The following is a 10938-nucleotide window of genomic DNA, read 5'->3' as shown; positions in this document are numbered from 1 at the left end:
GGATTAGACTAGTTGTGCTAACTTAAAAAAATTATTGTGTACTCCCTCCGTTCCAAAATACTTGACTTCCATTTGTCCCAAAATGGATGTACCTATATACTAAAACATGTCTAGATACATATATATTTTGACAAATAGAAGGCATGTATTGTGCAACGGAGGGAGTAGAATGGATGCAAGTTTCTGTATTGGGAAGAACAGTACATCCATGTATTGATAGAGCGCAATTTAGTAGATGTTCTATCACTTTTAGCTAGCACAGAGGCTAGAGATGAGACTAGTGCACTTGTTGATACTCCTACTAGAATAGAGGCTAGACATGAGACTAGATGCGAGGAAGCAATGTCTACTTGTTTACACCCGAAGAAGAAAGAAGCACACAAGATCAATCCTCCACAGATCAACAATGAATGCATCGAGAAGGCACTAATCCAACTTACAGGAGTAGTAAAATGTATTCTTGTGGTTCTTGTTTTCTTTGGTCTTGCTTTTCTAGTCAAAATTATCATTGGAGTTCGTGCAAAACGGAGGTCCGTTTGGGGTCGTGCGTTGGAGTTGGCCTTACAAGTGGGACCGCAATAAAGGAAACCGACTATCGGCAAACCACCACCTCGCCCGCCGCGCGATGGCTGAAGTTAGAGAAATGACGAGGTTGAAGAGATTTCTCTAGCAAGGACTCCAAGAAATAATATGGTGTCAGATGGATGTCGTGGTGGTGGCATGTGTTGTACTCCTGGACGTGAATGCTTGTTCTAGCCCATGCCACCCTACTACTCCTACTATATAGTACTAGTATCGAGGATTCGAGGTGCTGGTTACGTACAGCGAACACATTAACATATGGCTACAGTAAAAACACCCGCCCGACGCGCAAAGCATGTGAAGCTTGTACAAATAGTGTACTACTACTGTTGATTGGCCTCATCCGATAACCTGTTGCAATACACGTACAATTATGTATTCGGAAAATATTTTTTTGCCTCATCACACCACTCACTCAGAGAAGCGACTCGAAAGCCATTCATAAATTTAGTAAGTTTATCACAGGCACATCATTTTATTACATACAACAGGTCATCAACCCACATCGACAACGAGGATACATTATAAATACTAAAGTTTTCACCACACAACAAATAACAAGCAATGAAATGAACTTCAACTCAACCATTCCTCGGCATTGGAAACGCTTGCTTTGAATCACAAGTGATTCTCTGGGACGGGCCATCCATTGTCGATCTGGAGACCAACGCATGACTGATCATCTAGGCTGAAGCGGCCTACTATATCAGTACCAGGGTAGGGAACCACACAAATGTCTGAGGTATAGACACAGTTGCTTCTCATAAATGGTAGTAACGTTGTGTCAACAGCAGTTGGATCGCCTTTCACCATCATTAGGTAGTTTTGTCCAAGGAAGAGCGAGTTTTCTCCAAGACTTTCAATTTTGTACCAGGGAGAAGGAGTTGGCGCTAGCACACTAGTATCCATCCCGAATACCATGCAACGGGTGTTGGAATAGGTCCGGAGAGTGCGACCATGGGAGACTACACCTGCTTCCTTAGCAGTAACATCATCAGTGGGTTGTATACACACAAGAAGAGGTGATCCATCAGAATTAGTTGCCAGGTGCCAAAGAGTATATCGGTGTTGCTCGTCCTCATGCTCGTGATCATCACCATCGTCATCTCCCCCTTGGTTATAATTTTTTTCAAGTATAGTTGGTGGAATGTTCACCGGACCTTGGAAACACAATAAGAGGGTTAATTAGTAAAGGGAAACTTGCTAACCTGCATGCATGTGGATGAAACAATTATAATTACAGTGGAAGACAAACGTACCGAAACTACGAGGATGCCATGCTAAAACAGGGCCACGAGTGGTGGCAGCAAACACAAGGCCCTCGTATTGAATTGCATCACAGTACTCATCCGTGTACAGAAACTAATTTTTGAACAATATCCATCGAGTCAAACCACCAAGGACGGCAACAAGCTTGTCGAAGATAGCAACAACTTCATAGTTGTTGTAATTCCAAGAGCGGTTGGGAACTCGAAAAATTGCTATCTTCCGTAGAAGACAGTCACCATGATCGTATTTGAACGTGCGTACAATACCGGTGTGCTCAACCTCTGGGCAGTCTGCTAAGATTTTTGGAAGTGGAACCCGGTCACGAGTGTACACATTCACAAGTTCCCACTCGCAGTTGGACCCAATGTAAACAACCCAATCTCCATTTGCGCCTGCCCAAGCCTTGCCCTCAAGCGATGGCATCTTAACATCATACGTATCATTATCAAGCGGCATCAACTTGCACAAGGCGAGGCCTCCGTCGTGCCGGCGCCAGTCATCAGGGTCACGGCAAAGAAGATAGGGGAGATCAAACCGCTTCTTGACTCTTGGGTTCCTTGTAATGATGTTATTAGTTGAGTCGAGAATGGGCTTGAATGAACCTGCCATGCTAGCCGAGGTGATGACGTCGCACCGATCAATGAGTTCCTCCACCACGTCAACTTTCAGATCGGGGCAAGAATAACGGGGTCGTTTCCGGCCTGTTCCCTCGATGGAGAAGACGATCAAACAATGGCAGAAGAAAGGGCGAAGGGCTAAAGGAAAATGGAGGAGGGAGAGGAAGAGTGTGCGACAGCAGTTCCAAATCAAGAGGGAAAGGCGAAGAGTCGGTGGACGGTTGCCAGTTTGCCACGGTTCATGAAGAGGCACCCTGACCTACACGTCTGTTCGGAAATACTCCTACTACTCACCGGCGTCTCACTGATATGTTGGAACGGGACCACATGTCAACGAAACATGGTGTGTAATTTCTCGTGCAAAATGCGATCTGGCCGCGTTGGCCCGAGGTGCCGCATTAGTTATCCACCTTTATTTTTTTTAATGGCGTGCTGTTCAGTTTTAAAGCACGACTAACTGGTACTGTACGCAGAGAAAATATAAACTACTCTACCACTACTCCACCTCTAGTACTAGTAGTATAAAAAAGATATATAGGCTGGAGCTTCAGCGCTTTCTTGCCAAGGTCTGCCCACTTGCTTCTCACACTACCACCCTCTCTCCAGATCTAAAAAAGACAGCCCCTCTCTCCCTCCTCACCGGTGGTCACAGATCCGCGGGGGAAGAAAAGGATGTGCAACGTTGACACACTCGTCATCGGCGAGCGAGGTCACGCACTGACGACAAGGCCGTCCTCTCATACCTAGCGCCCGCGCGGGATGGTCTCCGTCCCCAAGCTCGCTGCCGTAGTGTGTGCGGAGGATGACGACCACGAGCGAAGCCACTTGCCGCCGACCCTCAGGTATGCTACCTCTTTTCGAACCATACCCTTGTTCTATTGCCCCATCTGCCACATCGTTGCATGTGGATCTTTTTCCACTCCACCATCTTCCCAATTTGCTATCCTCTGCTCTGCTGGCCACGCAGACGAAAACCATAATTTGCACTATTAAAGGAAACCCTACTTCATGCAGACTAATCCATGTCTAGGCTGAATAAGGAAAGGAAGGGAGACTGTACTGTCCAAGAGAGTAGGCATCGAACCCGCATCTAGGTTGAAAAGGGGAAAAATCAGTAGCTAAGGAACGAGTCTCGTGTCTCTTGGTTGAAGAAGGGTAGAAAGGCATGACAATGCAATAGAGAATGACCAGGTCGATCGGTTTGTTGTCCTCACATAGGAAAAAGGTGGCTAAAGAGAACAAAAATGGGACGTAATCCACATATGCTGCCTGGATATTTGTTGCTCTGGGCAACCATACCTTCCTCACCACTCTGCGTCCGTGGAGGTACATCGTACTGGTGCGCCCACTGTCCGAATGGGCCTTCCATGCTCTTATTGCCACTTTTTTTGCTGTTAGTATAACGCCAGCAGTCAAGTCAAGCAATGCTACTGCTAAAGTGATGCCACATTTAACTAATGCCGCTCTCAGTCTAATGCCACCGATAAATTTAAGCAATGCCATTTAATATCACTGGATTATTTCAGGGTTAGCTGTTTGATTGTGGATGTATTAAAGAATTTTCAGCTAAGGCACTCTAATGTTGTTGCACAGCCAGTATACCAACGATGAAACTTGTTACTACCTTCAGATTTTTGCACTGTTAATGCTTATAGATTACATACCTCACTTTCATGAGATAAGTTAAAATTTTTGTACAGTGTCACCAAAATGCCAAGGCGATGATGTCATTTTATTTTGGTTAAACTGCACAGACAATTATGAATACAAGAGGAAAGGTCAAGAGTGGGCACCTCCTCCTCCGGCTGTTCTCTTGATTCGTTCGATCAAGTTTTTATGTCTGATCGATTATCAAGATTGGGATAGCAATTGTAAGGTCCCCCCAAGTTCGAAATGATATTTACCTTGGAGGTACATGGTTTGCAAAAATTTTATACTGTCATTAGTTAATAATGCTAGTTACCTTCAGACTTTTGTATTTGGTTTAATGCTCATGCACATCTAGTATACCAATGCTGAAACTTGTTACCTTTACATTTTGTATTGTTAATTCTTACAGAAACCTTCCAGTGTTAGAGTTTATTGAACTCTGTTCAGTAAAACCATTGTACTGTACCCTGTAAAAAACTAGCTGCTTGATATTTGTGCAGGCAGAGATGTCTGCCCATTGATAGTTGGCAAACAAACAAAGTGTCCGCAATTTTGGTTGAACTGCACAAGAGAATAGTATAGTCACTGCATGCAGTGCCATTTGAAAATAGACACAAAGATTGGATAGTCATTTCATGGACTGCAGAAAATTAGTACCGTACTATTTACTGGCCAACACTAGGTGCTTCATTGCTTTGCTCTGATTATACAATGGGCATCATTTTGCCTAAGTTTAAGTTTGTATTCCGAAAATAGTCTCGCGGTGTGATCGAGAGAAGACCAAATCATATTGCAGTAGATGTTCCTCCATCATGTGTGGTTCATTCTCAGGGTTCCAGCTGTTGGTGAAACCACTTATGTTTGCAAGAGGAATTGTAGACTTCACAAACAAATTTGTCTTTCAGTCTGTACTGAATGTTGGCCAAGAGAAGCATCCATGTTAGTAGGAAGAACAGATGTTTTTTCTAGATCTTTGCTTTTGGAGCTACATATTTGTATATGATCTATGAATCATTGAGATGCATTAACATGTTGATCTTATGTATGGGAATCGTACTAGTTAGTTTTAGTTGCGACACAAGATCCGAAGTGGCTGATCCTTGCTTTTGCAGCTACATATTTGTATATGATCTGTCAATTATTGAGATGCATTAACAGTTACTTATTTCTGTTCGCTCAGTGTTTACAAGTTACTGATCGATCACTAGCTAGCCTACAAATGCGCTCCTGGAAATTTTATTTGCGACGCAAGATGCGGAGTGGCAGTTTTTTGAATAAAAATGCCTACCTCTGAAGAAATTGACAAGCTACACTATCGATCCTACACGGATAAAAATTCCTACCTCTGAAGAAACTGACAAGCTACACTATCGATCCTACACGGATAAATAGCGGATCACGCACGTACTACCTCCTTTTCGGTTTGCAGGGCTCAATTCAAGAAATGACCTACTCGATCCTACACGAATAAATAGCAGATCACGCACGTACTAGTACCTCCTTTCCGGTTTGTAGGGCTTAATTCAAACCTCTCACCAACCAAGGTACTCCCTCCGTCCGGGTTTATTAGTCCCATGAGCAAAGCAGCAAGACCAATCGGCATGGCAATAATTAACGGCATGCAGAAGTTTAAGCCTAATTAATTCCAATAATTTAAGTGGCTGCATGCGTGCCCTCGGCTGCGACTCGTTGCATGCTGCTTCGCGTACTTCCTGCGAGCGATTCTGAGTGCTTGCATGCAGCCGGCCGTAATTAAGGCAGCTAACTGATGTGAAAAAGATACGCTTTAATTGTTGCGGGCTTTTTAAATCCGTGGAATCATTATTGACAAGGAGGGAGATGATTCGAGTGCACTCGTTTGACCGCCATGCCAGCGTGCGACCCAGGCGGGACGGGACGACACAGTCAGAATTTCAGTTTCTCTAGTTTTCCACGGCAAGCTGGTGGCTAAGCCATTATGCATTGAATTCCGATGACCGTCGTGCTACCTTCCCCCTATAAGTACTGTTTCCCGGCCTTCTCCGGTGCCACCGTGACCCAACTCGCCATATCCTCATAAGCCCCCACCGGCCCAACATCGCTCGCCACGTCTGCCATGCCCCCGCCCATCCGCGGTAGGCGACGCCGGAGGTGGTCACCGCCGGAACTAGTGTTCGGTTTTTCACCGGAAGGCAGACGAAGGGAGGAGGCATTCTATCTATCTTTAGATGGCAATGCGGAGATCGAGGAGTTGTTGGAGCGCAACCGCATGGCGGAGGAGCAGGAGTTGTTGGAGTGCGACCGCCTGGCGGAGGAGCAGCATATCGCTGATTTGCGCCGCCAGCGGGACATGGAGCAGCAGCGCACCGACGCTCTGAGTCGCGAGCAGAGCGCCCCCAACTGGGCCGAATACGTGGAGGCCGGTGCCCAGCAAATAGCCCTGGAGGCTGTCGGGCACACACGCGTTCGCGAAGTCAATTTTTACTACCAGCTCGTCAAGTGGGTTTCCCGCTTGGAAGTCGAAGCTTCGGTGGACCACGCCGGCATGGAAAGTGCCAACGCGCGCGAGCAACGCGCTCTATCACACCTCTTGCAAGTACGAGGCGAGGTGCAGGACGCCGGTGCCGGTGTTTAGTGTGTACCACAGATGGCGGTCGGCATCGTCTAATTAGCTAAGAGTAAGTTAGTACTTGTACGCTACTATTGTATTAGTGGGAGTAGATAGTTAACTTGGCTGTGATGGTTGTCAACGTGGAAGTTCAGTACTCTATATATGGATCAGACCTGTTACTTTGCTCTAAATGTTGAAATTTCTGTTTGAACGTATGGAATGGGCTGTTATTTTTTTAAATGGGTTGTATTTGTACTCCACGGGTTTAGAGGCTGACTTGTGGGCCTAGCAAGTTGACACGTACACAATCAGGAGATGATTGTACGCGGAGAGGATGACAGCAGGGACCCGCCAAGGTCATGGCAGTACGCAAGCAAGTGCCTCCTTATTTCAAGCCAATAAAAAAATGGCTCCTCCTAGTGGATTTCTGACATCTGGGTCCCATGCCATTGTCAACGTAGTCAATAAACGAGAGAATTGCACAACGAGCGGCTGACACCAGGGACCCAGCACCTCGCCCAGTTATTTTTGTTTTGGGTTAATTTGATAAATACCACTCCAAATCTGGTGTATCCGAGAAATGCCACTGCAATTTCCAAACTTTGAAAATGCCATTTCATGCCATTTCTAGTGGCATTTTTCGAAGTCTGGAGTGGTGTTTTTCAAAGTTTGCAAACTGCAGTGGCGTTTTTCAAGTTTGCAAAAATTGCAGTGGCATTTTTCAAAGTTTGGAAATTGCAGTGGCATTTTTATGAATCGCCATAATTGGAGTGGCATTTATCTAAATTTTTTTGAGACGGAAGCAGGGTGTCAACTGGGTTGTGCGGTACACTCTGGCCTGTCTAGATAGCCTTTTCTTTTATGTTTACCACAAACTAGCCCAGTAGTTTTTTTTCTTTTTGAAAATGGCTAGCCCAGTTTTTTTGTGATTTGTCAAGTAAGTCGCTTTATCAGGCCTGTTGGGCTGCAAATCTTTCATGACGAGGAGAGCTTCATTCGGCTGGCCGAGAAAATGGCCTATGAGTAATGAGAAATGGGATGTACATTTTTAAAACACATCAAACCGGCAATTAGTTTCAAATATCTTTTTTTCATTTCGAGATTTTAAATTGCATTGATTTTTATGCATGGACAATTTATTGGATTTTATATTGATATAGATTTATTTTTAAAATCACTCTGAATGTGACTCGAAATTTTGGGATTAAAAAAGTTCAGACCACACCGACATATGCAAAATTTCGTATAATTTTTTAACCGTGGCCACAATATGGGCTGTAATGCTAACAAAAAGAATATGGGCTCCAAAAAACCCGTAAGAATTAGCAAATGGGCTATAAATTATTTGAAATAATGGCAGATGGGTTGTATGCTATTTTCCATAGATTTGAGGCTTTCCACAGATGGCATGTATACTGTTGGATGTCCATCCAACGGCCGCCTTGCTTCTTCAATCTCTGCTCTTCCTGCTCCAGCCGCTCAAACGAGCACCGGCGGGACTGCCTGCTCCCTCCTCCCCGCGGCCGGCTATGCTGCCGCGCAAGCCTCACCGCCCCACCGTACTCCCATCGCTGGCCTAGCCATCCCTCTACTCACCCACGGTCTCACACCTGCTGTTATTCTCCGACGACGGCAGATGAACCAGTAAACCCTCGTACAGTCGTACTCCCCTCCGCGTGGGAAACAACTGCCGAGTATTCCCTGCCTCCATGTCATTCCCTTCCTAGGCCTCGTCGTCATCCACCGCCCTGGTGCTCTCGGCGTGGAGTGGTCAACGTGGTCAACGACCGACATGCATCTGAAGTGGACTGTACGTGGAGAGGCTAACAGATGGGTCCACGGCCGCACGCAAGGAAATGCCTCCTTATTACGTGCAAAATAATGATTCCTCCACCTGACAACTAGGATCCACCGAAAGGGCCTCTGTATTTCGTGAAAAAAACGTTACCGCCGCTGACAGCTCAGACCCACCAGCTATATCTTCGCACGCAAGGAAGTGCCTCCTTATTACGCACAAAAAAATGAATACTCCCCCTGCTAGCTGGGACCCAGTATAGTGGGCTTACTAAGTTGACGGGGACGAAGGGCTTTGTCAACTTAGTCAATATGCATGATTCTAGCTCGACTGAGTGTACGATGTCCATCCAACGGCCGTAGTGCTTCTTCAACCTCTGGTCTTCTTGCTCCAACCGCCCAAAGCAGCGCCGGTCGTGCCGCCTACTCCTGCCTCTCGTGGCCGGTTGTGCTGTCGCGGAGGCCTCACTGCCCCCATACTACTCCCACCGCTGCCAGGCCATCCCTCCACTCCACTCACCCACACCTCCTGTTATTCCGCGGCGACGGCAACGCAGCCGAACCAGTGAACCCTCATACTCCTCTTCGTGTGGGCATCCACTGCCGCGTCTTCCCCGGCTCCGTGTCGTCCCCTTCCTAGGCCTCGCCATCGTCCACCGCCGTGGTGCTCTCGGCGCGGCGTGGTCAATGTGGTCAACGACCGAATTCCATCGGAAGAATACTGTACGTGGAGAGGCTGACAGCTGGGTCCACGGCAGCCGCAAGGAAGTGCCTCCTTATTACGCGGAAAATAATTATTCCTCCACCTGACAGCGGGGACCCACCGGACGGGCCACCAGTATTTCGTGAAAAATATGTTTGCCCCTGACTGCTGGGACCCATCCGACGGGCCACCGTATTTCGTGAAAAAAAACATTCCCCCTGCTATCAGCTCGGACCCACCGGAAGTGCCTCCTTATTACGCACAAAAAAATGAATACCCCCCTGCTAGCTGGGACCCACCTTGGTGGGAGGCTGACTTGTGGGCCTACTAAGTTGACGGGGATGGAGGGCTTTGTCAACTTAGTCAATATAAATGATTCTAGCTCCAGTGACCGTACGATGTCCATCCAATGGCCGTAGTGCTTCTTCAACCTCTGGTCTTCTTGCTCCAGCCGCCTAAGGTAGCGTCGGTTGTGCTGCATGCTCCTGCCTCCCGTGGTCGGATGTGCTGCTGCGGAGGCCTCACCACCCCGTACTATTCCCACCGCTGACCAGGCCCTACGGCGACGGCAGCCTCACACCGCAGTCGAACCAGTGAATCCTCGTACTCCTCTCCGTGCGGGCTTCCACTGCCGCGTCTTCCCCGGCTCCCTGTCATACCCTTCCTAGGCTTCGCCGTCATCCACCGCCCTAGTGCTCTCGGCGCAGCATGGTCAACGTGGTCAAGGAACGACTTCCACTGGACGTGGACTGTACATGGAGAGGCTGACAGCTGGGTCCACGGCCGCAGCAAGGAAGTGCCTCCTTATTACGCGGAAAATAATTATTCCTCCACCTGACAGTGGGGACCCACCGGACGGGCCACCATATTTCGCAAAAAAAAAAACGTTTCCCCTTGACTTCTGGGACCCACCAGCTACATCTTCGCACGCAAGGAAGTGCGTCCGGGCAAAAAAAATGATTCGCCCCCTGACTGCTAGGACCCACCAGCTACATCTTCGCACGCAAGGAAGTGCCTGACAGTCGGGACCCACCTGGTCGAAGCGTACGTAGCGTTGTCATTCTGGTCGCGAACGTGTACGTACATATATACTGGTCGATGTAGAGGCGCGCACATGTCGTAGTAGAGGCGCGTACGTGTCATAGTAGAGGCGCGCACATAGCATGTACATCGACCAGGGTGCAAGAAAGAAAATACGGCCACGTATATGTACATACGGGCGGGGACTCGAACGCCTACTCGCGCATACGTATGGTGAGGGCTCGTGTACATGGCTGGGTCGGAACGGAGAAACGGCGTCGTCGTCGTGTTCATGGGGAGGCAACGGAATGCGTCGTGTTCATGGGGAGGCAACGGAATGCGTCGTGTTCATCGGGAGGCAACAGAACGCGTGGGAGCCAACCGGCTGGGTCGGAACGGAATGCGTGGTCGTGTTCATTGGGACGGCCTGGAAGGAATAGGCGATGGAAACAAGGCCTGGCATACCGCAGAACAGAGGAAACGGACCTCCTACATTCGGAACGGGGTCCTGTTGACCGGGAGGGGTGTGGCGTACCGCAAAACGGAGGAAACGGACCTCCTACGGTCGAAACGGGGGTCCTGTTGATCGGGAGGGTGTGGCGTACCGCAAAACGGATGAAACGGACCTCCTACGGTCGAAACGGGGGTCCTGTTGATCGGGAGGGGTGTGGCGTACCGCAAAACGGACGAAACGGACCTCCTATGGTCAAAAC

This window comes from Triticum dicoccoides, chromosome 5B (genome assembly GCF_002162155.2).
Source record: "Triticum dicoccoides isolate Atlit2015 ecotype Zavitan chromosome 5B, WEW_v2.0, whole genome shotgun sequence".
NCBI lineage: Eukaryota > Viridiplantae > Streptophyta > Magnoliopsida > Poales > Poaceae > Triticum > Triticum dicoccoides.
The sequence above is the reverse complement of the archived record's forward strand: the minus strand, read 5'-3'. Positions refer to the sequence as shown.